This window comes from Hemitrygon akajei, chromosome 1 (genome assembly GCF_048418815.1).
Source record: "Hemitrygon akajei chromosome 1, sHemAka1.3, whole genome shotgun sequence".
NCBI lineage: Eukaryota > Metazoa > Chordata > Chondrichthyes > Myliobatiformes > Dasyatidae > Hemitrygon > Hemitrygon akajei.
Window position 1 is genome coordinate 179233196 of NC_133124.1, and position 6000 is coordinate 179239195.

Below are 6000 nucleotides of genomic sequence, written 5' to 3' on the forward strand. Positions count from 1 at the left end.
GGGTTTTGACGAATTAGATACATAAGAGGCGCAAAGTCCCACAGCACAGAAACCTTCGGCCCATATAGTCTGTGCCGAGCTGACCTTCTGCCTGGTCCTACACATGGGTTACATCTCTTCAAACGCCCATCATTCCCGTACCTAACCAAATTGATCTTCAATGCTGCAACCAAACCCAGATCTACCACTTCCACTGGCAGCTTGAACCACGCTCTGAGTGTAGAAGTTTCCCCTTAAATATTGCACCTTTCACCCTGAACCCATCACCTCCAGTTCTCATCTCACCCCACACGAGGGGAAAAAGTCTGCAAGTGTTCAGCAGGTACCTATCATCATTTTGCATAGGCCCACCCACAGGGTTCAACAGTCTAGATGCAGGGAAGTTGTCCCCCACATCTGGAGAGAGCAGGGCAAGTGGGTCATCGTCTAAAAGTATGCGGTCAAGGGTTCAGGCCAGAGACGGGGAGGAATTTCTCCACACAGTTTTGGGAATCTCTTTCCAGAGGCCTTTCCAACCCAGTGACACCTTGATACGCGTCTGAGTGTTAAGGAGATAATGGTTTTGATAAAGATCAACCGTGGGCCATTCCCACCCTCCATGGGTAGTATCCACAGTGTGCTGTGCCTCAAGGCGGCAACGTCCATTGTCAAAGATCCTCACCATCCAGATCATACCATCTTCTCACAGCTCCCACCAGACACAGGACACAGCAAGCAACAAAACAAGCCCTTTTCCTCCCACCCATACAGACTCCCAGACAGGGCTCCACTGTACACAAACTCCAGATATCCATGTCCAGACTTCAAATCTTTGGCATCAACGTCCAGACCACCAATGACAAGGGCTCATCTAGAATTCAGGGCCCCATCATTCGCGAATCTGGGTGTCAATACCCAAAAATCAATCTGAAGCCTGGAGTCTCTGGAGAAACAACCTTGCACTCAGTGTCAGTAAGACCAAGGAATTAGTTTCAAGTTGCTGGGTGTCATCATCTCTGAGGATCTATCCTGGGCCCAATGTATTGATGCAATTACAAAAACATGCACCCATATTTCATTAGGAGTTTGAGGAGACCTGACGTGTCACCAAAGACTCCAGCAAATTTCTACAGATGTACCGTGGAGAGCACTTAGACAGTGCCTGGTATGAAGGCACAGGATTGCGAGAGGCCTGCAGAGTAGACTCAACAGGCAGCACCCATCACCAAGGGCCCTCACCATGCTCTCTTCTCAATGCCACCATCAGGGGTGAGGTACAGGAGCCAGAAGGCCCATGCTCAGTGATTCAGAGTTAGATTTACGAATGGCCTCACTATTTTGTTCTCTCTCTCTGTACTGTTTAATGTTACTTAGCATAAATTACAGTAACTTATGTACTGCACTGTTACCACTGCTGCAAAGCAACAAGTTTCACAACATGTAACAATAAACCTGATTCTGACTCTTTAACACACACGTGGGGAGCCACGTTGCCCGTGAGACAGATGTAGGGGGATGTTTTCCCACTGACAAAAGCAAGTGTTCTGATGAAGGGTCTTGGCCTCAACCTCCGCTGTTTATTTCTTCCCATAGATGTTCCATGACCTGCCGAGTTCGTCCAGGAAAAGGTGTTAGTCCCACCTTTATTCTGATTATAAATCCTGTTTGTAACTTAAGGATGTCAATACCCAATTACCTGCTCATCCCAATGGCAGCTACCAGGGCCTCCTTCCTCCCTGCCTCCTCTTCTTCCAGCCCTCCAGACACTGCAGGTAAGCAGTGGAGATATTCGGGTACCCTCTGTCGAGCTGATAGGGTTGACATACCGAGTTCACACACGGGTTTCAAGTGACGCCATGCACCACTCACTGCATTTCGAGATGGAAACGCTACTAGTTACCTCTGCTGCTCCAACAGAGTGCTCCCGTAGTTTTTAAAGCAGTAAATTGAGTGTGGCAGGGAGTCGTGTTAACTTATCCCATCTCAAGCCCATTGAACAAACGTTGCTTTTTGCAAATCCAAGAGAAACGGAGCAATAAAAATGTTGTATCTAATGCTCCCCAATTATATACTTCCTAATTCCATCTTCCCTCCAACACTTAATCCTCTGCCCACATTCTCCCCACCACAAGCCCACTACCAGGCAGCTCTGCACTGCAACCCGTTGCAACGTTAGACCAGCGCTGCAACCGTTGCAACGGAAACAATGCAACACTTTAAAAAAGTTGCTGCATTCAACCCAGCGCCTTCAGTGCAACTCACACGCGCAAAATGGCAGTGCAATGCATTCAATGCAGCAGATCTAACGCGGAATGCACCTGGCTGCAACAAATGCAGGAACAAACAATGTAAAACGCAACTGCAGGACATCTGGAGGCGGCTGCGCGTTGAATGCAATGGATGCATTGCAAAGGTCTCGGTACAACACGGGCTGCAGGATTTGCCGCTGCCTGCCCGCCCGCCCGCGCCCGCGCGCGCGCGCGACCAGGACAAAGGGCGCGCGCCCCGGGGTTTACCGCCACCGCGCACCCGCGCGCCCCCGCCTCCCTCCCGCGCCACCCTGGCCCAGTCACCTCGCTGCCGCTCCCGCCAAACAGCTGCTCGAAGCGGCTGAGTCCGAGCTCCAAGCGGCCGAGCGCCGTCGATGCCGCATCTTCAGTCTCGGCTCCAGGGCTGCCGGGCCGCCGCCGTCGTCTGCGCGCCACCCAGCGCCTCCGGTCGCACGGCCTGGCCGGGAAGCGGCACCGGCCCGCTGCCTGCGCCATCTTAAACATCCAACGAACGAGCGCTGAAGGGTGGCGGGGGGATGGGGAGGCGCCGCCGCGCAAGGCGCATGCCTCTCGCCGCGCAGCCTGACGGGTATTGTAGTCCAGCTAATCTACTACAGGACCCAATGAGCATCATGGAAAGCCGAACGACGCATGTCCTAGACTCCTCGCCACCAACGCCCTCCCACTTCCTTCCCCCACGTCCCTGGGGCTCTGATGCCCGGGCGCATATTCTGAGTCTCCCCAAAGGATCTAGAGGGTCGTAGTTTCCTTAGTTACTACAATTTCCGGCCAGCGTTCCACAGCTCACTTCCCGACGAGGGGCGTACAGGATATTGTAGTTCTCGTATTGTGCATGCCTTTTTCCCAAAGGTCGGCGGGAATTGTAGTTCAGTGTCAGTAAACTAACGATTGCCGGGGGGGGGGGCATCGTAACTGCGCATGTGCATTACGGAATGTCTGGTCATGGCTGAGCCCAATCTTCGCTGGGAGTTGTAGTTTAAATGCGGCTGCCATCATAGTGATTGGGTGATGCAAACTACAACTCGCAAAGCCACGCTGCGGTACATGCCGGTGGTTGTAGTTCGCATCGCGACGATTCGACACCGAGGGACTACAACCCCCAGCTTGCCTCAGTCTCAGTCCCCGAGGGACCCATGACCCTCAGCTCCAATGCAAGCAAGAGCTGTCTGTGCATTTGTTGCGGGCAGCTCGGCGCCGCTGAAGTGCTGGCAGTCCCGGTAATGCTGCAAAGAGAGTCTCGCCCCGTGAAGTGTGCATTCCCCTCCACAGGCGCCTGGCTAGTTTAGTTCCTCCGGCGTTGTGCGTGTTTGCAAGAGCACCTGGAAAAAGATGCCAAAGACACTTTTGGAAAGCTGATAGCACGCCGCCCTCCACATGTTGTGGAAAGGCTTCAGATGAAGCTGCATCCGCATGCAAACCCAGATGCCCTTCCTGCATCGGGAATCAGAAGAGGGCACCGAGCGGATGGTGAAGGTCCTTGGTTATAGATGCGGCCTTCTTGAGGATGTTCCTCTACAGCCTCCAGTGATCCTGTATATTACAGCCAATCATCAACCGCACATAGACGGGCTTACGAGGCTGGGTAGGGTTGACTTGTTTTCCCTGGAGTGAAGGAGATTGACGGGTGGCCTTGCATAGGGGCACAGATAAGGTAGTCTTTTCCTGACATTTTAGGCTGGTATTTATTCCACCATCAAAGCTGGTCAGTCTTTGAACAACTGAGTCATTCAGGAGGGTGGGCAAGTCCACCTCACTACGGGGGATTGGAGTCACTGATAGTGGGTTCCGCTGTCCAGCTCTGTGGGTGTGTACCCTGTCAGTTTCCCCGGGTGCCTCCCACATCCCTGTATGGTCTGTGGGTTAATGGCACGTAGGTTCTTTCAAGTTCAAGTTTAAATTATCCTTCAGCCAAACCAAACAGCAATCTTCCAGGGACAAAATGGCACAAGGCAAAAGCAGAAAGCATCCAGTCACAGCAAATAAATAATAATGAGTGTAGCTCAAGTCCCGTTCTGTAGACTGGTGGTGTCCGATCCTCGCGCACTAGTGCAGCTACAGACAAACACTGGAGAGAAGCAGTGAAAGGCCCAGCACACCGGCTGGCTGCAGCAGGCGTAAGACATAGGAGCGGAATTAGGCCATTTGGCCCATCGAGTCTCCTCCGCCCCCTCATCATGGCTGATCCATTTTCCTCTCGGCCCCAATCTCCTGCCTTCTACCTGTACCCCTTCAAGCCCTGACCAGTCTGTCAACTTCTGCCCTAAAGACTTGGCCTCCACAGCTGTCTGTGGGAAAGGATTCCACAGACCCACCATTCGCCTCTAAAGAAATTCCTTTTCATCTCCATTCTAAAAGGACGACCCTCTATTGGGAATGTGTGACTCTCCCACCACAGGAAATGTCTTCTCCACGTCCACTCGATCAAGGCCTTTCACCATTTGATAGTTTTCAATGAGGTCACCTCCCACTCTTCTGAGTACAGCCCCAAGCCTGGCTCCTGCGGTAACCGAGGCCAGAGAGCCCCCTGCCCATCGGTCTCGTTGGTGAGCCTGTGAGCCAGCTTTGCAGTGTTCCGCATTACCAATGTCTAACGGGGTCCCGTGTTTTTTTAGAGGTACAAGCCCCTGGGGGCCAGTGAGCCCAGCAAACCATTTATTAACCGTACAATGACCAATTAACCGACTAATGGTGCATCTTTGGCCTGCAGGCGGAAACCACAGCAGCTAAAGGAAACCCGCACGGTCACAGGGAGAACAGATAAACTCCTCGCAGTCTGAGCTGTAATAGCGTCACGCTGACTCTACGTCACCATGGCACCCTGCATAGCTTTTCCAAAATTCTATTGTATTTCTTCATTTTCAAGATTGTTTAATGTCATTTCCAGTTCACAAGCGAATAGGAGAACAAAGTAATTGTTACTCCAATGTGACACAAACAAGAATAATAAAAACAGACAATAAATTTAAATACACGATAACTTATACATTGATTGTATGTCCATATGTGCAGGTGTGTCTGTACATAAGGCGACTATGACTGGAAATTAGAGTATTGGTGGTAGAGGGGTGGGTTAATGGGCGATGGGGTTGATCAGCCTCACTGCTTGGGGAGAGTAACTGTTTTTGAGTCTGATGGTTCTGGTGGGAATTTGAAGTAGCCTCCTTCACGATGGGAAAGGGACAAACACTCCATGAGCAGCTGGGTGGGATCCTTCATGATGTTTGGGCACCTAATGTATCATATATCTTCCCGTAAATGCCTGCAAGAAAATTAATCTCAAGGTAGTGAAATCACAGAAAAGAGAAGATCTGCAGATGCTGGATATCCAGGCAACACACACAAAATGCTGGACGAACTCAGCAGGCCAGGCATGGAAGAGAATAAACAGTCGACGTTTCAGGCCGAAACGCTTCATTATATGTGTGTGTGATGGCATGCACATAATTCGGGAATTAATTTTACTTTGATTGATTTGCCCCCCCCCTGGGCGCAGGTAGAATCAGCTGTGGGGGAGATGGGGTAGTTGGAATGAAAGTTGTTTAGTGTCAGTGGATTGTCACTAGGCCCGTTTCTCTCCCCAGGCACAGTTATTTATAAATCACATGAATTTGTCATGAAGAAGGAACAAAATGTTTTGAGCTGTGCCGATATCACACAATTGGGCTAGGTGAGGGATTCGAGGTGGTTTAGAGGAGATGAGGGACTGGGTACTATGGATAAAGGTGAAGGG

At 51.2% G+C, this 6000-nt stretch overlaps 1 protein-coding gene across 5 annotated transcripts in view; it reads right to left on the reverse strand.

Annotated features, from left to right (window-relative positions):
• kmt2bb (lysine (K)-specific methyltransferase 2Bb) overlaps positions 1-2798 on the reverse strand; it is a 180208-nt gene extending 177410 nt beyond the window's left edge. For all 5 annotated transcript variants that reach the window (XM_073055461.1, XM_073055479.1, XM_073055471.1 and 2 more), the window contains exon 1: positions 2553-2798. The gene's annotated coding sequence lies outside the window, so the exon portion shown is untranslated. The remainder of the gene's footprint in view (positions 1-2552) is intronic.
• Between the last annotated feature and the right edge of the window lie 3202 nt (positions 2799-6000).